This window comes from Balaenoptera ricei, chromosome 16, assembly GCF_028023285.1.
Source record: "Balaenoptera ricei isolate mBalRic1 chromosome 16, mBalRic1.hap2, whole genome shotgun sequence".
Classification (NCBI taxonomy): Eukaryota; Metazoa; Chordata; class Mammalia; order Artiodactyla; family Balaenopteridae; genus Balaenoptera; species Balaenoptera ricei.
This window is the reverse complement of record NC_082654.1, coordinates 110,588,051-110,615,052: the sequence shown is the minus strand read 5'-3', so window position 1 is coordinate 110,615,052 and position 27,002 is coordinate 110,588,051. Positions and strand designations below refer to the sequence as shown.

At 44.2% G+C, this 27,002-nt stretch overlaps 1 protein-coding gene across 2 annotated transcripts in view; it reads left to right on the top strand.

Annotated features, from left to right (window-relative positions):
- Positions 1–27,002, top strand: part of LOC132350918 (uncharacterized) — a 276,781-nt gene that overhangs the window by 32,127 nt on the left and 217,652 nt on the right. Inside the window, exon 1 of one of the 2 annotated variants that reach the window (XM_059900517.1) lies at positions 11,822–11,896. The exons of the other annotated variant lie outside the window; for it this stretch is intronic. The gene's annotated coding sequence lies outside the window, so the exon portion shown is untranslated. Of the gene's footprint in view, positions 1–11,821; positions 11,897–27,002 lie in introns of those variants that run through there. 2 annotated transcript variants of the gene reach the window in all.

Genomic DNA, 27,002 nt, shown 5'->3' with positions numbered 1-27,002 from the left:
TTCTCCACACCCTCTCCAGCATTTGTTGTTTGTAGATTTTCTGATGATGCCCATTCTAACTGGTGTGAGGTGATACCTCATTGTAGTTTGATTTGCCTTTCTCTAATAATTAGTGATGTTGAGCAGCTTTTCATGTGCCTGTTGGCCATCTGTATGTCTTCTTTGGTGAAATGTCTATTTAGGTCTTCTGCCCATTTTTTGATTGAATTCTTTGTTTTTTTAATATTGAGCTTCATGAGCTGTTTATATATTTTGCAGATTAATCCTTTGTCCATTGATTCACTTGCAAATACTCTCTCCCATTCTGAAGGTTGTCTTTTTGTCTTGTTTATAGTTTCCTTTGCTGTGCAAAAGCTTTTAAGTTTCATTAGGTCCCATTTGTTTATTTTTGTTTTTATTTCCATTACTTTAGGAGGTGGGTCAAAAAAGATCCTGCTGTGATTTATGTCAAAGAGTGTTCTTCCTATGCTCTCCTCTAAGAGTTTTATAGTGTCTGGTCTTACATTTAGGTCTCTAATCCATTTTGAGTTTATTTTTATGTATGGTGTTAGGGAGTGTTCTAATTTCATTCTTTTCCATGTAGCTGTCTAGTTTTCCCAGCACCACTTATTGAAGAGACTGTCTTTTCTCCATTGTATATCCTTGCCTCCTTTGTCATAGATTAGTTGACCATAGGTGTGTGGGTTTATCTCTGGGCTTTCTATCCTATTCCATTGATATATAGTTCTGTATTTGTGCCACTACCATATTGTCTTGATTACTGTAGCTTTGTAGTATAGTCTGAAGTCAGGGAGTCTGATTGCTCCAGCTCCATTTTTTTCCCTCAAGATTGCTTTGGCTATTCAGGGTCCTTTGTGTCTCCATACAAATTTTAAGATTTTTTGTTCTAGTTCTATAAAAAATGCCATTGGTAATTTGATAGGGATTGCATTGAATCTAGATTGCTTTGGGTAGTACAGTCATTTTCACAATATTGATTCTTCCAATCCAAGAACATGGTATATCTCTCCATCTGTTTGTGTCATCTTTGATTTCTTTCATCAGTGTCTTATAGTTTTCTGAGTACAGGTCTTTTACCTCCTTAGGTAGGTTTATTCCTAGGTATTTTATTCTTTTTGTTGCAATGGTGAATGGTATTGTTTCCTTAATTTCTTTTTCTGCTCTTTTGTTGTTAGTGTATAAGAATGCAAGAGATTTCTGTGCATTAATTTTGTATCCTGAAGCTTTACCAGATTCATTGATTAGCCCTAGTACTTTTCTGGTGGCATCTTTAGGATTCTCTATGTATAGTATCATGTCATCTGCAAACAGTGACAGTTTTACTTCTTCTTTTCCAATTTGTATTCCTTTTCTTTCTTTTTCTTCTCTGATTGCTGTGGCTAGAACTTCCAAAACTATGTTGAATAATAGTGGTGAGACTGGACATCCTTGTCTTGTTCCTGATGTTAGAGGAAATGTTTCAGTTTTTCACCGTTGAGAATGATGTTTGCTGTGGGTTTGTCATATATGGCCTTTATTATGTTGAGGTAGGTTCCCTCTGTGCCCACTTTCTGGAGAGTTTTTATCATAAATCGGTGTTGAATTTTGTCAAAAGCTTTTTCTGCATCTCTATTGAGATGATGATATGATTTTTATTCTTCAATTTATTAATATGGTGTATCACATTGATTGATTTGCATATACTGAAGAATCCTTGCATCCCTGGGATAAATCCCACTTGATCATGGTGTATGATCCTTTTAATGTGTTGTTGGATTCTGTTTGCTAGTACCTTGTTGATGATTTTTTTTTTTTTTTTTAAAGAAAGCTGCGTTTTATAGCTACTTTATTTATTTATTTATTTATTTTTGGCTGTGTTGGGTCTTCGGTTCGTGCGAGGGCTTTCTCCAGTTGCGGCAAGCGGGGGCCACTCTTCATCGCGGTGCGGGGACCGCTCTTCATCGCGGTGCGCGGGCCTTTCACTATCGCGGCCCCTCCCGTTGCGGGGCACAGGCTCCAGACGCGCAGGCTCAGTAGTTGTGGCTCACGGGCCCAGCCACTCCGCGGCATGTGGGATCTTCCCAGACCAGGGCTCGAACCCGTGTCCCCTGCATTAGCAGGCAGATTCTCAACCACTGCGCCACCAGGGAAGCCCAAGGATTTTTGCATCTATATTCATCAGTGATATTGGTCTGTAATTTTCTTTTTTTGTAGTGTCTTTGTCTGGTTTTGGTATCAGGATGATGGTGGCCTCATAGAATGAGTTTGGGAGTGTTCCTTCCTCTGCAATATTTTGGAAGAGTTTGAGAAGGATGGGTGTTAGCTCTTCTCTAAATGTTTGATAGAATTCACCTGTGAAGCCATCTGGTCCTGGACTTTTGTTTGTTGGAAGATTTTTAATCACAGTTTCAATTTCATTACTTGTGATTGGTCTGTTCATATTTTCTGTTTCTTCCTGGTTCAGTCTTGGAAGGTTTTACCTTTCTAAGAATTTGTCCATTTCTTCCAGGTTGTCCATTTTATTGGCATAGAGTTGCTTGTAGTAATCTCTTAGGATGCTTTGTATTTCTGCAGTGTTTGTTGTAACTTCTCCTTTTTCATTTCTAATTTTATTGATTTGAGTCCTCTCCCTCTTTTCTTGATGAGTCTGGCTAAAGGTTTATCAATTTTGTTTATCTTCTTAAAGAACCAGCTTTTAGTTTTATTGATCTTTGCTATTGTTTTCTTTGTTTCTATTTCATTTATTTCTGCTCTGATCTTTATGATTTCTTTTCTTCTGCTAACTTAGGGTTTTGTTTGTTCTTCTTTCTCTAGTTCCTTTAGGTGTAAGGTTAGATTGTTTATTTGAGATTTTTCTTGTTTATTGAAGTAGACTTGTATTGCTATAAACTTCCCTCTTAGAACTTTTGCTGCATCCCATAGGTTTTGGATCATCGTGTTTTCATTGTCATTTGTCTCTAGGTATTTTTTGATTTCCTCTTTGATTTCTTCAGTGATCTCTTGGTTATTTAGTAACATATTGTTTAGCCTCCATGTGTTTGTGTTTTTACGTTTTTTTCCCTGTATTGATTTCTAATCTCATAGTGTTGTGTTCAGAAAAGATGCATGATGTGACTTCTATTTTCTTAAATTTACCGAGGCTTGATTTGTGACCCAAGATGTGATCTCTCCTGGAGAATGTTCCATGTGCATTTGAGAAAGAAGGGTAATCTGTTTTTGGATGGAATATCCTATATATATCAATTAAATATATCTGTCTATTGTGTCATTTAAAGCTTGTGTTTCCTTATTAATTTTCTGTCTGGATGATCTGTCCATTGGTCTAAATGAGGTGTTAAAGTCCCCCACTATTATTGTGTTACTGTCGATTTCCTCTTTTATAGCTGTTAGCATTTGCCTTATGTACTGAGGTGTTCCTGTGTTGGGTGCATATATATTTATAATTGTTATATCTTCTTCTTGGATTGATCCCTTGATCATTATGTAGTGTCCTTCCTTGTCTCTTGTAACATTCTTTATTTTAAAGTCTATTTTATCTGGTATGAGTATTGCTACTCCAGCTTTCTTTTGATTTCCATTTGCATGGAATATGTTTTTCCATCCCCTCACTTTCAGTCTGTATGTGTCCCTAGGTCTGAAGTGGGTCTCTTGTAGACAGTATATATATAGTTATTGTGTTTGTATCCATTCAGCAAGCCTGGGTCTTTTGGTTGGAGCATTTAATCCATTCACGTTTAAGGTAATTGTCGATATGTATTTTCCTGTTACCATTTTCTTAATTGTTTTGGGTTTTGTTTTATTTTAATAGTTATTTATTTATTTATTTTTATTTTTTATTTTTGGTTGTGTTGAGTCTTCATTTCTGTGCGAAGGCTCTCTCTAGTTGTGGCAAGTGGGGGCCACTCTTCATTGCGGTGTGCGGGCCTCTCGCTATCGCAGCCTCTCTTGTTGCGGAGCACAGGCTCCAGATGCGCAGGCTCAGTAATTGTGGCTCACGGGCCTAGTTGCTCCGTGGCATGTGGGATCTTCCCAGACAAGGGCTCGAACCCGTGTCCCATGCATTGGCAGGCAGATTCTCAACCACTGCGCCACCAGGGAAGCCCTGGGTTTGTTTTTGTAGGTCCTTTTCTTCTCTTGTGTTTCCCACTTAGAGAAGTTCCTTTAGCATTTGTTGTAGAGCTGGTTTGGTGGTGCTGAATTCTCTTAGCTTTTGCTTGTCTGAAAAGCTTTTGATTTCTCCTTCAAATCTGAATGAGATCCTTGCTGGGTAGAGTAATCTTGGTTGTAGGTTCTTCCGTTTCATCCCTTTAAGTATATCATGCCACTCCCTTCTGGCTTGTAGAGTTTCTGCTGAGAAATCAGCTGTTAACCTTATGGGAGTTCCCTTGTATGTTATTTGTCATTTTTCCCTTCCTGCTTTCAATAATTTTTCTTTGTCTTTAATTTTTGCCACTTTGATTACTATGTGTCTTGGCGTGTTTCTCCTTGGGTTTATCCTGTATGGGACTCTCTGCACTTCCTGGACTTGGGTGGCTATTTCCTTTCCCATGTTAGGGAAGTTTTCGACAATAATCTCTTCAAATATTTTCTCTGGTCCTTTCTCTCTCTCCTCTTTCTGGGACCCCTATAATGCGAATGTTGTTGCGTTTAATGTTGTCCCAGTGGTCTCTTAGGCTGTCTTCATTTCCTTTCATTCTTTTTTCTTTATTCTGTTCTGCAGCAGTGAATTCCACCATTCTGTCTTTCAGGTCACTTATCTGTTCTTCTGCCTCAGTTATTCTGCTATTGATTCCTTCTAGTGTATTTTTCAGTTCAGTTATTGTATTGTTCATCTCTGTTTGTTTGTTCTTTAATTCTTCTAGGTCTTTGTTAAACATTTCTTTTATCTTCTCGATCTTTGCCTCCATTCTTTTTCCGAGGTCCTGGATCATCTTCACTATCATTATTCTGAATTCTTTTTCTGGAAGGTTGCCTATCTCCACTTCATTTAGTTGCTTTTCTGGGGGTTTATCTTGTTCCTTCATCTGGTACATAGTCCTCTGCGTTTTCATTTTGTGTATCTTTTTGTGAATGTGGTTTTCATTCCACAGGCTGCAGGATTGTAGTTTTCTTGCTTCTGCTATTACTTTTTTTTTTTTTTAATGTATCAGTTGAATAGGATGTTAGAGGAACAGTATATTGGAGGTACCATTAAATAGGCTTTGGAATAGTCCTTCTTTAGGGTTGTTTATCATAATCAGATCTCTACTGAAAAACTGTATTTTGAAACTCAAGTTAGACAGTCATTAATGGAATCATTTTCCTACAATTCATATAAAATAATCAATAGACTTTATTGAAAATAATTTCTTTCATTTCCCAAAAGACCTGTTTTCCTTTATACTTGTGTATTGAGCACTTATTATGCACTAAGTACTGTGACATGGTCTCACCCTCGAGAAACTCAGTTTCATGGGGCAGACAGGCAAGTAAGCTGGAGGGCCATGGCCATCCCAGGATGAGACACTGTGAGAATGCAGAGGAGGGTCGCTTCTTTCAGCCCAAGGAGGTCAGAGGCAGCTTGGTGGAGAAGGACAGGTGGGAACTGGAGGGCAGTGGAGGGCGGGGAAAGGGTGTGGTTTTAGGGGGAAGGAACTGAGGAAAAGGCAGGAGAGGTGGGCAGGGCCGGGCTCATGTACAATGTTGTACCTGACAGTTTTTCAGCAGGGCCATTGGCTGTTTCGGCCCACTCTGTGTCTGCCCCGTTCTTCTGTAAATAGTGTCACCACTCCCAGGTGCAGGGGCGACCTGAGCATCCAGACCTGACCACTCAACATATTCTGACTTCCTAAACCCAGTAAGGGCTGAGCATGTTGACGCAAACTGGTTCTATGAGACCCAACCCAAGACTTTTACTCTGAGTGTCTTTCCTCTGGGCTGCTCAGGGAGAATGTGAAATCACCTGTGGCTGTTCTCCTCCCTCAGGGTGGGGTGGGGGGACCTGCCTAAGAATGACATCAAATGACAAAAGCAGAGCAGGGCCTCAAAGGAGGCAGGCATCTGAGAGCCCTGTCAGAGCCCAGGGCCCAGCTGCAATTCCAGTCCATTCCCAGAGTTCTCAGGGGTGGAGAATTCGTTCATTTCCTTATTATTTTTTGCTTAAGCTCTGTGCCGCCAAGAGCTCTGATGAACATGCCCATCCTCAGGTGACCACTGGGTCTCAGAGAGTCAGCCCAAGGGCCTGGAAACAAGCATTTTGTTGGACCAATTGCAGAACGGAGGACATAAGTGAAAAAGCAAAGGCTTTGGAGTAAGACAGGTTTGAAACTTGGCCTTGGCGCTTCAAGAGGTGTGTGATGTTTGGCATATTTCTTTAATACCCTGAGCCTTCCTTCGGGTTTTAACATTTATACCACACGATGCTCCAATTAGGCAGAAAACAAATGTCTATTGAAGACACCTCCATGGAATATAGGAAAGTTGGAAATACGTGCACATAACCTTCAAGCAAAATCATTGGCGTCTTCTGCCTCTGGCTTGAATGGTGGCGGGTGTGTTACACTAGGAGGAACGTGACCCCTGGGGAGGTGAAGTGGCTTCTGTAAGATGGAACAAACTTCTGAAGAGCCGGGTGGAGGAGGTGGAGATAGGGGTCCCACAGCTTTGGGCGCCATCACCCTGACCAAGCGCATCTCCCCAGAGCAGCCGGTGAAGCACCTGGGACACTCCCAGAGAGCCTGACGCTAAGGTTTCTGATAGGAGTCCTGGGAAGGCTTCTCTGCATTTAAGAACACTGTCGAGGGTGAAAGTTCCGTGTGGGCTGAAAGAAAAATACCTTTCTCATGGTGCCTACTGGCTTTCAGAAGTGAGAGAGGGGGAGAGTGGGAGGGGGTGGGAGGAGGAGGGGAGAGGGGGAAGGAAAGGGATAGGGAGGGGAACAGGGGAGGGGAGTGGAGGGGGAAGAGGGGGAGGAAAAGGGAGAGGGAGGGGGAGTGATGGGGAGGGGGAGGGGAAGGGGAGGGGGAAAGGGGAGGGGAGAGGGGAAGGAAAGAGGAGGGGGAGGGGAGGAGGAGGGGGAGGAAGAAGGGGAGGGGACGGGGAGGGGAGGGGGGAGGGATGAGGAGTGAAACAGCCAGAGCTCGCTCCACGCTGGGCAGACACTTCCGAGGCTGACTGTGAAGAAAGGCCACAGGTGGAAGCCGTGGCTGAGGAGGAGGGTGTGTGGGAGGAAAGATCAGGGTGTCTGGGGTTAGCGGCTGCTGCGAAAATACCCTGCAGCCGGCCCCCGGTGACTGACGGCCCCAAGTCAGTGTTCCCGATTTAACAGCGGCCACCCCTCCTGCCCCTTTTCCTGCAACGCCCCAAAGAGCCCTCTGGTCTTGGCCGCTTCCCGCAGATGAGCAGAGAGGCTGGGAGGTGGTTTGCGCAAGGACAACAGGAACAAAGGCAGCTTTCAGCCAGTGTTTGCATCTATGCTTATCGTCTAAGGGAATTAAAAACAAACCTACCCAGTTGTTTGAGAGTTACGCTGCATGACTAAGGCAGTGATTTACAGACAGGGATGAAACTTCACTGATGGGTTCCAGTGACTTCGGCGGACCAAGAAAGGAAGACTTGTTCCTGAGGTCCCTGGACGACGTTGGGAAGGGCCGGTGATCCCGTAAATTAGTGACCGTCCAGAGGCACGGGCTGCAGGAGCACTGGACCCTGGAGGGAACCTGGCTCTGGAGGAGTCAAGGGGCCTGCTGGCCAGGGAGCTGCTGTGGGACCTCCTTAGCCAGCCTCCCTGCCCAGAGAGTCGAATTAGCCTCGGGGCTGCAAACATCCAGCTGCTCTTGATACCGGCCAGGGTTCTTGGCTTGGCTGAGGGGTGGAGCAAAAACAAGTAACAGGTTCCTCTGCTTGCTCCCTCCCTGAGGGTTACAGCCAGCTTGGGGAGAAGGTAGGGGTGTTTCCAGGGATGGGGCTGGAGGGGTGGCTTAGGAGTTTTGCCCACCCCGTAGGTGGTGTGTGCAGGGGGCGTGTGCAGTACCCTGCTTTTGCTCCAGACACCCTGTTTTTTGCTCCCAGCTCTGCAGAAGTGGCAGTTGAGATTTTTGATCTTTTGTATCTTTTTGTCCATAATTTGCCCCAACTGCGCATACCCGTAGTTATTTTTAGTGCCATATAGTTTCTTTGTATTTCGTTGCTTGAGGAGAGAGGTGTGTCCAGGTGCAAGCATTGCAGCCCTGCAGCAAAGGGTCCCAGGTCCCAGCCGGTCTCAGCTTGAATCTTCATCCTGGCCTTCCATGACACAACCAAAACAATGTGCTTTCCATCTGCATCCTGGGGATGCCCCGCATGAGGAATTTGTTCCTGATATTCAGCTGACATCCTACTTTTCTCTCCATTTCATTCCCATTACACCTACAGAACTACTACCCCCAGGGCCCAGCTGAATATTTGTCTTTGGGTCCGGCTCCTTCTCCCATGCGTGGTACCCACCTGGCTCTGCCAGTGTGATCCCCCAAGGCCGTCACTTGCTTTTCTAGCTCATTAATCATCTTTGTTGCTTTACTCGGGAATTTTCTCTGAGTTGTTCACTAGTTTCCTGGACAGAGGAACACAGCACAGCTGCTACTTTCACAGGCATAGTAGAGAAGAGGGCTCTTCTGTCTGGTCACAAAATAGTCCCTCGCCTCCAAATCACGTCCTGGGTGACTGCACCTGGGCTGAGCGGAAACGCTCTCAGCTTCCGGGGAAGTCTGTGTCAGCCGTGCCTGTCTGGGATTCTTTCCAAGCCAAGGTTTTACATTTTTTTCAGTATTAAAAGGGCTTCATTATGAAAAGGAGGTCTCTCACCTTATAAAGCAGGCCCAGGACAGGGACAAAGGAAACACTGTTGAGAGGAGGCCAAGGGCATTTGCAGGGATGGTGCTCGTTCTGCAGGAGAAACACACGCTGACCTCTTCCAAGTCAGGGCCCCAGGGCTAGAACCATGCGGCCAGGGAATTAGGGGATGGAGAGAACATAGGGCCTCCCTCATTTTCTTTTCTTTTTTTTTTTTTTTGGCTGTGCGGCCTAGCTTGCAGGATCTTAGTTCCCCGACCAGGGATCAAACCTGGGCCCCAGCAGTGACAGCGCCGAGTCCTAACCACTGGACCGCCAGGGAAGTCCCAGGGCCTCCCCCATTTGACACGTGAACACAGAGGTTGGGGTTATTTACCCTTAGAGCCGGTATAATAAAGTAATCAGGGCCTTAGAGGCAGGGTAACTTGGTGTCACCAGCTATGAGATCCTGGTAAGTCCTTTGACTTTGTTGGGCCTTAAGGACTTATCAGTAAAGATGGGATAATGATGATGGTGATGGTGATGGTGATAATGGTGATGATGGTGATAAATCCAATGGAAAGGTGGTGTCCACTCCCGTCTGTCCCTGGCTTGTGGTGGTCTCAAGTGTGCCCATCTGGCCCCAGAGAACAAGAGTGACAGCTCCTGCTCCATCGTCCCTGGGGGTCCAGGGTTCCACCAGGGCTCACAGCTGTCTGTGGGCTGTTGTGGGGTGGCTGAGCAATTTGGCCCTGAGGAGGGGGAGTGGACGTACCGGCAGGAAGTTGATCGTGCTCCCGGGAAGGTAGGGGATCTCACACCCCATCCTGGTGGGGCTCCTACTTGAACCAGCTGCCTTCCCTTCTCAGTGCTGGGCTGGGCTCTCCGGTCCTGCCCGACCACTAGGACACGCCTCAGACCCTGTCCTCGTGCTGCTCCTTGCCGCCTGGCACTGCATTCAGAGCTTCCGGGGTCCCCAACCGTCTGTGGTCCCTCAGACCTGGAGACTGACTCCCCTTTCCCCATCCTAGCTCCCTCCCTTTTCCAGTCCCCGAAACAAAAGCATGCTGTATGGTGCCCCCTGCCCACCAAAGTGGCACCTACACCCTAGAAGCGTAGAAACGTGTTTATTTTCTTGGAGGATGTGAAAGCCCTGGTGCACAGCAAGGCCAGGGAAGGGAGAGTGTTTTCATTCCTTCCAAATGCCTCCCCTTCTCCAAGGAGAGACGGAAGGGCTTCTGGCTAAGGGCTTGTATGTGCCAAACGGACCTCACATGGTTTTTGTGAGAATCAACTGAGATAATATATGTAAAAATGCCTCTTAAGCACAAAAATGTGATATGAGTATCAGTTGCTGTTATTTCTTCAGTATGAAAACACTTGAAAGTAACCTAGAGCCCTAGTTCCCGCAGCCAACCTGGCATTTATCAGGCATTTGTAGGGCTGGTCACAAAAGAACTGGGACTTTTTTGGAGGGGTGGTAAAAGAGGAAGAGTGCCATTTTTTTCAAAGTGTATGCTGTAGGTCTCTGCTGGTCTCATGGTGGGATTTGCCTGGGCGTGGGATGCACATCATTGGTCTCAACACTTTTTTATGAGACTGACAGTAGTCCTGAATAATGGAAGGTTGTCTAAACATTGCTTTTGTGCTTAATGTAATTGTGTTGCTTCACATAAAGGGGGCTTTTTATAATACTTGGAAAATTTTGCTATTTAGAGGTGTAGGTGTTTTTTATGGCATTGTTTACAATGGAATTGTATAGGGTAGAAAAGAAGACTTGTGCTCCTATTAATATCTGTCTTAAATTCATCTCTATTTTCTCCTCTCTGTGATTTTTAACGACTCGTCTGCAAAATCTGACTCTGGTATCACAACCAGCGATTTCAGAGTCGGCTCAACTGGCTTCTCCCAAAGACGCCCTTTCTTTTATTTTTTTTTTTTTTTTTTTTTTTTCACACACACACTGTATTTTATTTTTACAAGAGATAAATCGACTGACACCAAGCATTGTACATGGATGACCACAACAAAAGCAACAATGATTGCAATTACCAAACGTGAAACACACTCATACTATGTCATAGTACTCTGATGATTTTGCAAATATGTTCCTATAAAAGGGTTTCATCTTCAAGAAATACATGGAAAAGACTCTGACAAGTACAGGTTTCTGGTAACGGACTGTACTGCTGAACTGAATGAATAAGCATTTTCAGAACTCTAATGAAAAACTGATGAACTCATAAAAGTGCTAACAAAAGATCAAGACGAAAAAAAAAATTAATTACATGGGACTGAGTGAACTGATGAGGATGAGTATAATTTTTGTGACTTTCTGTCTGAATTTAAAAAAAAAAAAAAAAAAAAAAAAAAAAAAAAAAAATTCCACAAGGACTCAGAGGCAAAGAATATACAAATCAATTTTCACTGCAAAGTAAAGGAGCTGTTACAGTGGAGGATTACTGGACTGAATGTCAATACTATGACATAGTATGAGTGTGTTTCACGTTTGGTAATCGCCCTTTCTTTTAGATAGTTTGCTTCTCCTTGGGCATTATGGGCTCAGTGTCTAGACTGGGGATTCATGGTGGCTTTTCCCCACCACATACTCCATACTCCAACGTGCCCGCCCCCACCCAAGCCCAATTCTCACAGCCATTCCTTGGATAAATATGCTCTGTCTCTACAGCGGACTCTTTATCCCCTCAATGTCCAAGGAAACTGATTCATCACACTGAGGTTTCTGTCTGGGAACTGCTTCCAGACAACCCAAGCCATGTCGTAGCCTGTGTGTGGGGTCTGGGTTTGGGTCTGGTTTTGCTTTGTTTGCTTCATTTGTTTTCCTTTTCTTCCTTTGTTTTGCTTCATTCCATCTCCCTCTGGGATGCAGTCCCCTGCCTCTTTCTGTCCCATTATGTCATACAATTCCATGCCCAGCCTCAGGTTCACTCTGAGAGAAATTCTTGTTGGTCATTGCCATGGGAAGCTTCTCAAATTCAGTGCTAGGTGTTCAGACACATGTAACTCTTCTCTGAGTCAAGTATGCTCAGGCCAAAGGGCGACTCTGTGGGCGTAAATATGAATAAACCAGGGGCAGCTGGATTTCCAGTCATTTGGCTTCCTGTCTCAGGTTAGTGGTATTCAACAATCTTGGTGGCATTTTTAGGGGCTTTGATGGTTGAAGGAGAAGCACTTCTTTCCATTTCGGAAAATAACTACTCAGTGCAGTCTGGAATTAATTTTTCCTGTCCAATTATTTTCAATCAAATGGCATTGTGAAGAAGCCACTGTGAACTTGTTTAATAACTCTTCTGTTGTGTTTTTGTGTTGTTTTTCAATGTTCAGAGAAGGCTTTCATCCCTTTAAGGAGTCCTGACAAGAATTTTCAGAGGATTAACAGGGACCAGGTTGTAAATTGGAGACGGACCATCCATCATGGAGGAGGGGCTGTTGACAGATTTAGAAACCCTCCTGTAAAGAGGGAGACACTGTGTGTTCCATTTTGTGGAGTCAGGGTCTTATATCCAGTGACGACTTCTTGATAAATAGTAGAGCAGCTGAGAATTCAGATAGTTAGGGAGTAGGGGGAGATAGAGCAAGATATTCACAGGTCAACAGAAGAACGTTAAGGAGACAATTCTTTCAACAGACAGCTGGTAACAGGCTTGGGAAGACTAGCTCAGCACTGAGAATACATCTCAGGCAATGTGGCAGTACCTAGCCTCAAAATTCTTTTGATTCTTTTCCCAGTAGGGAATAGATAGAGTCTATGTCCCTCCTCTTGACAGACTTGAGACTACTTTGACCAGGAAAGTATGGGGGAAGTGACACTGTACGACTTCTGAAGCTGGGTCACAAAAGGCAATGCAGCTGTGTTGTGTTTGCTGGGACGGTGCCCTTGCATCTCTGTAACCAAGTAAGAAGTCTGAGTGTCTTGTGGCTGTCATGCTGCCAAGCCACATGGAGATGCCCCACGTAGACCTCTGGTCTGCAGTCCTGGTCTCTGAGTTAGCCGAGCCCAGATGCCAGATACATGAGTGAAGCGTTCAGATGATTTTAAACCCTGGTTGTCAAGTCACCCTCAGCCTTTGAGTCTTCCCTGTTGAGGCCCCAGACATTGTAGAGCATAGACGAGCCACCCTCTCTGTGCTCTATCCAAATTCCAACCCACAGAATCCATGTGCATAATAAGATAGTTCCGCGAACCCACTAAGTTTTGGGGTAACTTGTGAATGCAGCAATAGAAACTGTAACAGGCAACCTGTAAATGGAGGAAAAATAAAGCAGATTAAGGGGTTAGAGAGTGTGGTAGGTATGGTTGGGGACAGTTATTTTAGATAGGGGGTCAGTAGACGTCTCTGAGGAGCTGACATTTAAGCACAGGGTGGAATGATGTGGGCGTGCAGGCTCACGTATAGGGGGAACAGATCCTTGTCCTAGGGAACAGCAAGTGCAAAGGCCCTGAGTTGGGAATGAGATTACCCAAGGGATAGCACGATGGCCTAAGAGAGCTAAGAGAGTGAGGTGGGAGTAATAGGAAATGAAAGGGAGCCACACGTGGGGCTCTGTTGGCCATGATGAAAGGTTTAGGTTTTATGGTAAGCCAGCGTGAGGTTTTGAACAGGGAACTATTCTCTACGCTCACTCCCTCATTGATTTTATCCAGTCTCTTGACTTCAAATAGCTTCTATATGCTAATGATTTCTAAATACATATTTCTAACCCAGACCTCAGTTCCTTTTTTAAAATTTTTAAATTTAATTTTTTGTTTTATATTAGAGTATCGTTGATTTACGGTGTTGTGTTAGTTTCTGGTGTACAGCTAAGTGATTCAGTTATACATATACTTATATCCATTCTTTTTCAGATCGTTTTCCCATATAGGTTATTACAGAATATTGAGTAGAGTTCCCTGTGTTATACAGTGGGTCCTTGTTGATTATCTATTTTATATATAGTAGTGTATATATGTTTATCCAAAACTCCTAATTTATCCCTTCCCTCCACGTTTCCCCTTTGGTAACCATAAGTTTGTTTTTTTTTTGTTTTTTGTTTTTTTTAATTAATTAATTTATTTATTTTTTATTTTATGGCTGTGTTGGCTCTTTGTTTCTGTGCGAGGGCTTTCTCTAGTTGTGGCAAGCGGGGGCCACTCTTCATCACGGTGCGCGGGCCTCTCACTATCGCGGCCTCTCTTGTTGCGGAGCACAGGCTCCAGACGCGCAGGCTCAGCAATTGTGGCTCACGGGCCCAGTTGCTCTGCGGCATGTGGGATCTTCCCAGACCAGGGCTCGAACCCGTGTCCCCTGCACTAGCAGGCAGATTCTCAACCACTGTGCCACCAGGGAAGCCCCATAAGTTTGTTTTTGAAGTCTGTTTCTGTTCCGTAAATAAATTCATTTGTATCTTTTTTTTTTTTTAGATTCCACATGTAAGTGATATCATATGATATTTATATTTCTCTGTCTGACTTACTTCACTCAGTACAACAATCTCTAGATCTGTCCATGTTGCTGCAAATGGCACTATTTCATTCTTTTTTTATGGCTGAGTAATAGTCCATTACTATGTACCATATGTACCACATCTTCTTTATTCACTCTTCTGTCAATGGACATTTAGGTTGTTTCCATGTCTTGGCTATTCTAATAGTGATGCAATGAACATTGGGGTGCATGTATCTTTTCAAATTATGTTTTTCTCCAGATATATGCCCAGGAGTGGGATTGCTGGATCATATGGCACTTCTACTTTTAGTTTTTTAGGGAACCTCCATACTGTTCTCCAGACCTCAGTTCTGAATTCCAGATTCTTTATATGGCTACCTGCTCAGCTCTCCACATGGATTATTAATAGATATTTAAAATGTCATATGTACAAACTATTAGCTTATTCCCTGCCCCAAACCTCCTCCTCCCACAGTCAGTATCATCAAATGGCAACTCCATCCTTCTAGTTTCTCAGGTCATCCATGATTCCCTTCTTTCTCTCACATCCCTGTCAGATCCATCAGTAAATCCTGTTGGTTCTGCTTCCTGTCAGTTCTCCCTGCTTCCATCTTCACCTTCTTTCCATCTATTCTCCTGGCACAAAGTGCGGCTGTTGAAAAATCTGATGACAATCTGATTTTCTTTCCCTGTTAGTAGCTTGGTCTTTTTGCCCGGATGTCCAAGGGATTTTATATATATTTTTTAAAGTCTAGAAATTTGACCAGAATATGTTTTGGTATTACTTGTTCTGCATTGATTTTGACTTTATATATGTAGTTTCAAATTTTTGACATTTAATTTCAGAAAAGTGCTCTTGAATTATAGTTTTTAGTTTTGGTTCTGTTCCTTGCTTTGGTTGTCTGTTTTAGGGACTCCTATTATGCAGTGTTGGATCTTCTTTGCCTATCTTCTATATTTGTTACTTTCAAATCAGTCTCCATTCTTTCTTCATTTCTTTTTTTTAAAATTTTTATTGGAGTATAGTTGATTTACAGTGTTGTGTTAGTTTCAGGTGTACAGCAAAGTGAATCAGTTATACATATACATATATACGCACTCTTTTTTTTTTAGATTTTTTTCCTATATAGGCCATTACAGAGTATTGAGTAGAGTAGCCTGTGCTATACAGCAGGTTCTAATTAGTTGTCTGTTTTATATATAGTAGTGTGTATATTTCAATCCCAGTCTCCCAATTTATCCCTCCCCTCCCCTTTATCCCCTGGTAACCATAAGTTTGTTTTCTACATCTGTGACTCTACTTCTGTTTTGTAAATAAGTTCATTTGTACCCCCTTTTTTTTTTTTTTAAGATTCCACATATAAGTGGTATCATATGATATTTGTCTTTCTGTGTATGACTTACTTTACTCAGTATGACATCTCTAGGTCCATCCATGTTGCAGCAAATGGCATTATTTTGTTCTTTTCTATGGCTGAGTAATATTCCATTGTATATATGTACCACATCTTCTTTATCCATTCCTCTGTTGATGGACATTTAGGTTGCTTCCATGTCCTGGCTATTGTAAGTAGTGCTGCAGTGAACACTGGGGTGCATGTGTCTTTTCAAATTACGGTTTTCTCTGGGTATATGCCCAGGAGTGGGTTTGCTGGGTCATATAGTAGTTGTATTTTTAGTTTTTCAAGGAACTTCCATACTGTTCTCCATAGAGGCTGTACCAATTTACATTCCCACCAACAGTGTAGGAGGGTTCCCTTTTCTCCACACCCTCTCCAGCATTTATTGTTTGTAGATTTTTTGATGATGGCCATTGTGACCAGTGTGAGATGATATCTCATTGAAGTTTTTTTTTTTTTAAATCATTTTTTTTGTTGTTTTTAGTTAATTCATTAATTAATTTTTTTATATTCATTCTTGGCTGTGTTGGGTCTTCGTTTCTGTGCGAGGGCTTCCTCTAGTTGCGGCGAGCGGGGGCCGCTCTTCATCATGGTGCGCAGGCCTCTCACTATCGAGGCCTCTCTTGTTGCGGAGCACAGGCTCCAGACGTGCAGGCTCAGTAGTTGTGGCTCATGGGCCTAGTTGCTCCGCGGCATGTGGGATCTTCCCAGACCAGGGCTCGCACCCGTGTCCCCTGCATTGGCAGGCAGATTCTCAACCACTGCGCCACCAGGGAAGCCCAACTCATTGAAGTTTTGATTTGCATTTCTCTAATAATTAGTGATGTGAGCCTCTTTTCGTGTGCTTTTTGGCCATCTCTTCATTTCTTTTGATTTAACTTTTTTCCTTTAAATTTTATGTTTTTCTTAAGTCATTATCTGCTGGACTTATGCACTCTTAATACTACTATAATCTGTTTCTACTCAAAACAATTCTGACCACATGTGTAAGTTTTCCACACCAAACAATTCTCCAGTTCTCTGTGGACATCAGCCATGTGTCTTACAGCTTAACTCATTCTGACACTAACTACCTGGAGCTAGTGCAGACCCCACAGGTTAAGGGCTCAGTCCCACAAGACTGCTTCCCACTTCAGATGTCAATCATGAGTAGTGGGTCACCAGATTACCCACACTTCTGTCTGATTTGGCTGCAAATTGGGGATTCCCCTGAGCACCTCCTCAGATTCAATAATTTGCTATAATGATTCATGGAACCAAGGGAAACACTGAACAGCCAGATGAAGAGTTACATAGGGCAAGGTCTGGAAGGGTCCCAAGTGTAGGAGCTTCTGTCTTTGAGGAGTTTGTGGCACACCACCCTCCTGGAACATGGATGTTTTCACCAACCTGGAAGCTCTTCGAACCCTTTTGTTTAGGTTTTTATGGAGGTTCCATTGCATAAGCACGATTGATTAAATCATCAGCCATTGGTGAGTAACTCAATCCCAGTCCTTCTCCCTTCCCCTGAGGTCAAGGAGTGGGGCTGAAAGTTTCAACCATCTTATCATATGGTTGTTTCCCCTGGTAACCAACCCCCAACCCGAAGTTATCTAGGGGTCCACCACGAGTCACCTCATTAGCATAAATTGGAGTACAGTTGAAAGGGTCTCATTATGAATAACATCCCCTCTCACCCCTGTCACTTGGGGAATTACAAAGGTTTTAGGAGCTCTGTGCCAGGGACTGGGGATGAATACCAAATGTATATTTCTTATTATATCACAACATCACTACCGCGTCTCCTTTTAAATTTAATCTAATTTCTGACATGATTTTAAAAAATTCCTAATACGTTCCTGAATTCTATCATTTTACTTCTGAGTTTTTCTAGCTCTGATTTATGTTGCTCTTTTAGGTGTTTTGGACATAAGTTGTAGATTTCACTTATTTTGTGAAAATGTCTTTCTGGCATGTTTTATGGTCTGTCTATAAGGGTGTGAGTCTATGACTTATCTTTTTTCCTAAATAACTTTGCGTGCTTTTTTTGTTGTTGTTGAACTTTTTATATGAAATTATAAAAAGTTCAACAACAAAGAATACCAAAACATATGTCTGGTAGACATAGTTCCACTTGGCTTCTCTAACTTCATTGCTCTAGAGTTTCCTCTTCTGTTTGCATGTAGTGTTCAAGAATCTGTTGGGTTACTTTCTGAGGTCTCCAGGCTCTGTTCCCCTTACTATTTATATATATATTATATATATATATATATATATATATATATATATATATATACATACACATATACATACATATATATATGGCTGTGCTGTGCGACTTGCAGGGTCTCAGCTCCCCGACCAGGGATTGAACCTTGGCCACGGCAGTGAAAGCCCAGAATCCTAACCACTAGGCCACCAGGGAACTCCCCTCCCCTGACCCTTTTTCGATAGCCCTTCCATTTGTCCCCTTTCTTTGTCCCAGACAGCTCTAGCCCTTTCAGACCTTTACTGCAACACCCTTGAACTCGCCCATTACTTGAGTGGGGAAAACCCTTCCAGTTTCAGCTGCTGTTCTCAGATTGGCTCTCTCAGCTCCCCATTGAGTACCTGTTGGGTATTTGGGGATTTTCAGGTTTGTCAGATACCTGATTCTCTCCTTTGTTTCCTCTTGTATAGATGTTAATCCTACTCAGGTCTTGTAGGTGTTGGTAGTTTGTCCCTACCCACTTATATTTGGGAGATCATGAGGGTGCTTTGTCTGTTAGTTTTGTGGTACATATTGTCCGTGAATTTTTGTTTTTGCTATTCTGTACTACCTATACTATCTTTTTTTTTTTTTGGCTGCACCATGCAGCGCGTGGAACTTCCCTGGCCAGGGATAGAACCCGCGTCCCCTGCAGTGGAAGCGTGGTGTCTTAACCACTGGACCACCAGGGAGGTCCTACCTATACTATCTTTTTTCAGGGTGAAATTTAGAAAAATTCAAAAATTATGCTATAGGGATCATCCCAGAATCTTCTGAAGTCTATATTCAATACATTATTCAGAATGGTACTATTGAGATGTACATCAGAGCATGTCACCGTGATCTTTGATAAAAGTGTTTTTGTGGCTCTCCATGTCCGTAGAGCAAAAGCCTAAGTCCTTACATTGGCTTATAAGGTGCTACGTAGTCTGATTTTTCTTGACCTGACTTCCCTGTTACCTCTCTGAACTCATCTCATACTACTCACCTCCTTGCTTATTATACTATAGCCACACTAACCTCCTTACTGTTTCTGAAGTTTGGCAGGAATGGTTCTACTTCTGGGTCTTTACACTTGGTATTCCCATTGGTCTTTATTCAAATATCACTGTCTCATAGAAAGCTTCCCTGGCTGTCCTATCTAAAATTGCAACCCCTCCCAACATGACCTATCCCCCTTCACATTTCCTGCTTAATTTTTTTCTTAACACTTAACCCCACATACTTTATTTATTAATTTTCTTATCACCACATGTTTTATTTATTAACTTACCTATTAATTTAAAGAATGTCAAATAGAATGTAAATGCTATGGAGGTAGATATTTCTGCTCAAAACTAAATTTTTCTTGAACGAGTGAATATATTTCAAAAATCCCTCTGTGGAGAATGGCAATGTGTAGGGTGACAGAATTCAAAGGGAGAGACCAATCAGGGAGATATTACTGTTATCCAGGCAAGAGACTGTGGTGGAAACGGGGATATATAGCTGGATTTGTGATCTATTTTCAATGTAGAACAGGCCTACTTGCTAACTATCAACTTAGGTTGTTAGATGTTGTCTAATTTTTTGATTGATGAACTGTTGTAACATGTGTGTATGAAAATGACTTCATGACAGGCTGATCACAGCTCCTGGTCCTGATAAATTCTCATAGTATTTCACTGAATAATCTGCCAGGTGTGGCTAGGGGAAGTTCAAGAGTACCCAAGGGAAAAGATGTTTTGGAGATGGCAGACAGAAAGGTGTTTCAGTAAAATTTGCTGCATAATAGATCAGCCTAAGGCTCAGGGACTTAACACAACAAGGATTTATTATTTTTCATGATTTTATGGGTGAGCTAGGAAGTTTCTCTGCTGATTTTGCCTGGGCTCACTCATGTGGCTTCATTTAGCCAGAGGCTCAGCTGGGCTGGAAGGTCATCTCAGGATGGCCTCAGTCACCTGTCTGGCAGCTGGTGCTGGCAGTCAAGTTGGGGGACCTCATGTCTCCTATGGCCTCTCCTCATCTTAGGCTAGACCAGCTTCCTTACATGGTGGTCCCAGGGCAGCATTTCAAGAGGGCAAATGTGGACGCTGTAAGGACTCGCCTTGGAAGTCACACATTGTTACTTCTGCTAAATGCTACTGGCTAGAGCAAGACCAGGTTCAACGGAGAAGGGAAATAGACTTTAACTCTTTCTTGTTGGGAGGAGCAACCAAGTCATTGCCAAGGGGCATGCTTGCCAAGACAGGAAGAATTTGCGGCCATATTTTGCAGTTGTCCACAGAAAGAAACCAACATTCCTTGAGTGTTAACTATGTTCCAGGAACTTTGTAGGTAAGACACACACATGATTGTGCTTAATCCCCACAGCGATCCTGGGAGGAAGGCCACTGGAAAAATGGAGGCCCCGGGACAATATATAGCTTCTCCAAGGACCTAGAACCAGCAAGAAGGAGGCTGGCATGCAAGTCCAGATTTGCCTGACCCTAAAAGCCTGTTTTTTTCCTCTTCCTCTTTAATGTTGATTCTGGCCGTCCATCTGCAGGGTACAGAAGAGGGATTCAGTTGACTCTGTCAAGCAGTATTTTTTCTCCTCTGCCCTCCCTCTCACTTGAGCAGATTTAATGAATTCCTCACCTTCTTTGAGGATTTTTTTTTTTTTGTCATATGCTTTGCAGTTAACATTTACTGAGTAGTTGCTATACATGGACCATAGTTTTGCTCCTGGTGGACCTGATTTCTAGGCACAGTGTTCCCAGCTGACCTGGCTGCTCTGGGTTGCTGGGTTGGTCAACGGTTCACTGTCCTACCAGACTGACCCTCTGGTTCCTGGAGTTGTCAGAGGATTTTCTTTGCTGCAGATTCCTGCCCCACTGGAGGCAGCTCTAAACAGGCAACCAGAAGCCAGGAGCCTGGCTGCGCTCCCTGGATGTCCTGGGGAGTCCTTCACCGGGTAGTGGCCTGGAGAGCCTGGGGCAGTCTCCCCGCTGCCTCTGTTTCCTGTTTCCTCAGGGGAAAGGCGAGCAGTGGTGTCTCCTTTCAGGGTGAGAGATGAAGGAGTATTTAACCACACGATGCTCTGCCGGTTCACGCGGGTCTAGGTGCCTGGTTCTGGTCTGGGTACCAGGCTCTGCTCTGGGCGGAGGTTGCTGGTTGATGAAAGCACGTTCAGACAGTAGGGTTTTTTTTTTTTTTTAATTTTTTTGATTTTATTGGAGTATAGTTGATTTATAATGTGTGTTAGTTTCAGGTGTACAGCAAAGTGTATAACTGAATAGTTATACATGTATATATATTCATTCTTTTTAAGATTCTTTTCTCATATAGGTTTTTTTTTTTTTTTTTTGGCCACGCCATATGGCATGTGGAATCTTAGTTCCCTGACCAGGGATCGAACCCGTGCCCCCTGCATTTGGAGTGCAGAGTCCCAACCACTGGACTGCCAGGGACGTCCCCCAGACAGTAGGTTTTGCATCTTCTACCTACTACTTACCTTGGAGTGGCCTGTAATAGTTTCAAAGCACGGTCCCATGAGAACCTTGCAACATTCCTGGAGGAAAGCAGGCAGGTGATAAAGTTTACATTTCAGACGTGAGAAACAGGAGGCTGTTACCTGACTCTTTGGGGCCACCCTGTTAGACCTGGGACTCAAGCCCACTTTATTTTTCTTATTTTTGGCCGCACCGTTCTGCATGCAGGATCCTCATTCCCTGACCAGGGATTGAACCCGTGGCCCCTGCGCTGGGAGCACGGATTCTGAACCACTGGACCACCAGGGAAGTCCTCAAGCCCACTTTAGGCCCCACTTTTCTGCCCTCGTACTTGGCTGCCTCTCGAGGACCAGGTGGGAGGATGTGGGCATTCTGGAAGAGTCTACGGACATGGGAGGAACAGATATCTGGCCTGTGACTGTCTCCAGTACCTACCAGTCACTACCTGAAAGCCAGCAGCTATGATGTAACTACAGCATTGTTCGGTGATGGCTGCCTTTGCTCTGTGGGTGGGACCGCACTGCCGGCTGGAGGGGGAATCCCATTGGTGACAACACAGCATCCTTTTGAGCTGACGCGGCAGCAGATGCCGCAGACCAACTCCAAGCCTGACAGCATCTCTGCGAAGTTTGTGAAGGGACAGCAGACGTCAGAGCCCTCCTGTAAATCACCTTCACAAAGGTTCTCTGTGGTTGATTCACTGATGACTCATTTATAATCTAGTTTCAACATTGTGAGTCAAAATGCACCACTTTCATTAAAAATAACATTCACTGGGGTCTAACGGCTTTCTTTTTTCTGTTTTTTACTGTACCATGCGGTTTCTGGATGGGAAGCTGTCATATAGCAGGTGAGGGGTTTAGAGGGACCGGAACATAATGGCACATGCCTTCCCAGGCTCCAACTACTCAAGAATTGACTGACAAAGTATCGGATACCTGCTGTGTGTCCTGCAGCCTTCCAAGCTCTGAGTGTGTGCATGTCAGTGTGAGCCAGTGTGGGCGTGTGTGTGCTGAGTGCACGAGTGATCTGTGAAAGACAGGGTGTCTGCCCTCCAGGAGATTCTAGTCCAAAGTATCAGGGCCACTTGGGACGCTTGTTAAAAATGCAGATTCCTGGGCTTCATTACACACCTCTGAGGGTGGGACCTTGACAGATTCCTGGAGATTTTTAGGCCCGGTAAAGTTGAGAGCCTTGAGAGAGATGAGAACTCCCTGTGGGCAGCCCTCTGCATGAATGAGGAGAGAGGGGAGAGGCGGGCTGGCTGGAGGAGGGGAGGTGAGAGAGGAAAAGGCTAGGACGGGGGTTGGGTGGGCAGCACCAAGGGTGAAGCGGGCCCCCAGAGTCCCCGTGGGGACTGCACTAAAACCCCCTGCTTTATTTGAGGCACCCACAGTCTTTCTGGTTTGGGGACCCAAGCTTGGGCATCCCCTATTTCCTTGGTGAAAGAAAATAAAACCCCCAAACGGCTTTAGTGGGCATTCTGTGCACCTTAACGATGCTGGAAACTTCATTGGGAAAGACCCTGATAAGATACAGTTGAGTCTGGCCTGGATGACAGTCCAGAGGACCCCCCCGTCCCCCCACCGGAGGTCTCAGCTGCTCTTGGGAAACCACCATTTTATCTGCCATTTGTATCTTTCTTCACCAATTGTTGTCGTTGTTGTTCTGCAGTTTCATTTCATGAAGACTTCTCCGTCCAAGCCCAGGGGGAAGTGTGACCTGACCATCTGGGTCACCATCCCCATCACTCCCTCCTCTGATGGGTCTCATGTCCAAGGGCTTCTGGTACCCAGGCTCTCTTAACGATGGAAATAGGTGTGAGATTGGGAGTAAGGCTCAGAGTGGCTCAGAGTGGGAAGCTGGACGTTAAATCCCAGATGGCCTGGCAGTTATGGGGGAGGAACACGGTCATTCTGCCTCTACGGTTTGGCCTGGTCCCCCTGCCCCATCCTCCTGGTCCTTCCATTCTCAGTGGGGCAAGCGCCCAGCCCCTTACTGGGGCATCACCACTGTCCTCACCTCTTTGCCTCAACGCCTCTCGTTGTCCCTCTCCCCAGCCTATGCCCGAGCCCTCTGTCTGTGGCTCCCCGTGCCTGCTGTGGCCTGAGGCCTGAACTCACTCTTCCCCAGCTTCCCTCGTCTGTTGTGATTCAACCCACTTCTTTTTTTTTTTTTTTAATTTATTAATTAATTTATTTATTTTTGGCTGCGTTGGGTCTTCGTTGCTGCACGGGGGCTTTCTCTAGTTGCGGCGAGCGGGGGCTACTCTTCGCTGCGGTGCTCGGGCTTCTCATTGCGGTGACTTCTCTTGTTGTGGAGCACGGGCTCTAGGCACGTGGGCTTCAGTAGTTGTGGCACGTGGGCTCAGTAGTTGTAGCTCACGGGCTCTAGAGCGCAGGCTCAGTAGTTGTAGCACATGGGCTTAGTTGCTCTGTGGCATGTGGGATCTCCCCGGACCAGGGCTCGAACCTGTGTCCCTGCATTGGCAGGCGGATTCTTAACCACTGCGCCACCAGGGATGTCCCCTCAGCCCACTTCTACTTGCTTCCATCTGCTTCCACACCAAGGGACCTGCCAGGAAGCTTCCCCAGCACCTGTCCACCTGGCTGCCATTCCTGCTGGGTTTCCCCCTCTCCCTGGAAGGTACTTGAGACTGTAGGATGGAACTTTGATGGCTTAGGAAGGGATCTGATCAGTTACCTGCCGTTTCCTTTGTCTTCGCTCACCTCTCCTCATCTGTCAGGTGCATCTTGAGGCAGATGGCCACAGGTAAAGGAGAGGGTCTTGATCCCTGAGGCTCCGTATTTCAGTGCTTATCAGGAGCATCACCTGACCCATTACCTGTCACCTGGCCCATCTTCAGTAAGAAGCTTACTTCAGCAGAATGAATTATCGGGGTCTTTGCTGTTGGCTTGGGAAGGGGGCTTTGTTAAGAAAAGAGAGGCAGCATAGAGTGTTGGCTAAGACTGCAGAATCCGGAGTCAGAATGCTTGGGTTCAGGTCCAGGCTCTGCTTCTGTGTGGCGCCACCTGTTGGAGGAGGATTGGGATACATCTGGAGCCAAATCAACCACCTGAGCATCGCTCATCATTGGCGAGGGGTCTGCCCTAGAGATGCCACACAGATGATACTGGTCCATCTTGCCCTTGCCTTGAATCTAGGCTTCGTGCCTTGTCACACACCCTTGCCTCTCCCATCCCCCATGCCCTGACACACACACACACACACACACAACCCTGACTTACAAAGTATTTTTAAAGAAATTGGAAAAAATTTAAAATAGTGCTAAAATACACATTATGTAAAACTTAGTGTAATAGTGTAACACTAACAATGTTAAGTACATCCACATTGTGCTGCAACCATCTTCACCCTCCATCTCCAGAACTCTTTTTTTATCTTGCAAAACTGAAACTCTGTGTACCCATTAAACAATGACTCCCCATTCTTCCCCCACCCCCGCTTTAACCCCTGGCAACCACCATTCTACTTTCTGTTTCTATGGATTTGAATATTCTAGGTACCTCATATAAGTGGAATCATACAATATTTGTCATGCTGTGACTGGCTCATTTCACTTAGCATAATGTTCTTAAGCTTCATCCATGCTGTAGCATGGGTTAGAATTTCTTTTTTTAAGACTGAATAATATTCCACCGTATGGATAGACAACATTTTGTTCACCTGTTCATCCACGGGTGGACACCTGGGTTGCTTCCACCTTTTGGCCATTGCGAATAAAGTGCTGTGAATGTGGGTGTGCAAATATCTCTGTTTCCCATTCTCTTGGGTATGTACCAGTGGAATTGCTGGATCATATGGTGATCCTATGTTCAATTTTTTGAGAAGTTGTCATACTGATTTCCATAACAGTGATACCATTTCACATTCCCACCAAAAGTGAGCAAGGGTTCCAATTGCCCCACATTTTGATAGGATTTGTAGACTTTTACTGAAATATTTTAGTATTGGAGTTTGACAGGAGGTGGTTACATTCCATATTATACGACAAATGTTTCAAAAAATGTTCTTTTTTTATTTTTTTAATTTTTATTTATTTATTTATTTTTAAACATCTTTATTGGAGTATAATTGTTTTACAATGGTGTGTTAGTTTCTGCTGTATAACAAAGTGAATCAGCTATACGTATACATATATCCCCATATCTCCTCCCTCTTGCGTCTCCCTCCCACCCTCCCTATCCCACCCCTCTAGATGGTCACAAAGCACCAGCTGATCTCCCTGTGCTATGTGGTTGCTTCCCACTAGCTACCTGTTTTACGTTTGGTAGTGTATGTATGTCCATGTCACTCTCTCACTTCATCCCAGTTTACCCTTCTCCCTCCCCGTGTCCTCAAGTCCATTCTCTACGTCTGCATCTTTATTCCTGTCCTGCCCCTAGGGTCTTCAGAACCATTAAAAAATGTTCTTTTTTTAAATTAATTTTTATTGGAGTATAGTTGATTTACAATGTTGTGTTAGTTTCAGGTGTACGGCAAAGTGAATCAATTACACATAAACATATATCCACTCTTTTTTTAATTCTTTTCCCTTATAGGCCATTACAGAGTATTGAGTAGAGTTCCCTGTGCTATACAGCAAGTTCTTATTAGTTATCTATTTTATATATAGTAGTCTAAAAATGTTCTTTAAGCATCTCTCTCTTTCCCTGGGACTCTATTTCCGGAGGCAGGTGGCTCCTCTTCCACTGCTCTTTTCCGCACCAATCGGAACTCCTCCTAGTCTTATCATTCTTTTCATTATTTATTGTTCCAAGTATTTTTTTTTCTGGCTTAAAAAAAAAAAAGACTTTTTTTTTAGAGCAGTTTTAGGTTCATAGCAAAATTGAAGAATGTACAGCGCTTCCTCTGCCCCCCTGCCTCTGCACATACGCAGCCTCCCCCATTGTCAACATCCCCACTGGAGTGGTACATTTGTTACAGCTGATGAGCCTATATCCCCTCACCACAATCCCCCAAAGTCCATAGTTTACGCTGGGATTCACTCATGGTGTAAATTCTATAGGTTTGGACAAATATAAAATGACATGTATCCATCATTAAAATATCATACAGAGTATTTTCATGGCCCTAAATAGTCCTCTGTGCGGGCTTCCCTGGTGGTGCAGTGGTTAAGAATCTGCCTGCCAATGCAGGGGACACGGGTTCAAGCCCTGATCCGGGAAGATTCCACATGCCGCGGTGCAACTAAGACCGTGCGCCACAACTACTGAGCCTGTGTGCCGCAACTACTGAAGCCCATGTGCCTAGAGCCTGTGCTCCGCAACAAGAGAAGCCACTGCAATGAGAAGCCCATGCACCACAATGAAGAGTAGCCCCTGCTCGCCACAACTAGATAAAGCCCATGGGCAGCAACGAAGACCCAATGCAGCCAAAAAAAAAAAAAAAAAAGTCTTCTGTGCAAAAGTGCTTTTTGATTAGGTATTTGCTCATGTGATTCCACATTAAAATAGTCAAAATCTCCCTCCCAGACAGTCCCATAGCCGCCCAGTTCCATTCCCCAGAGACCACCTGTGTGTTACTTTCTTGAATACATATTTGGGGATATTTTATACACAAAATATAGGAGAGCAAATTGATGAGGGGTAAAGTGAAGCATGAAATATAAAAGTAATAACAGGTTGGCAGCAAAAACAGAACTGAAAGTACACATACAGGGAAA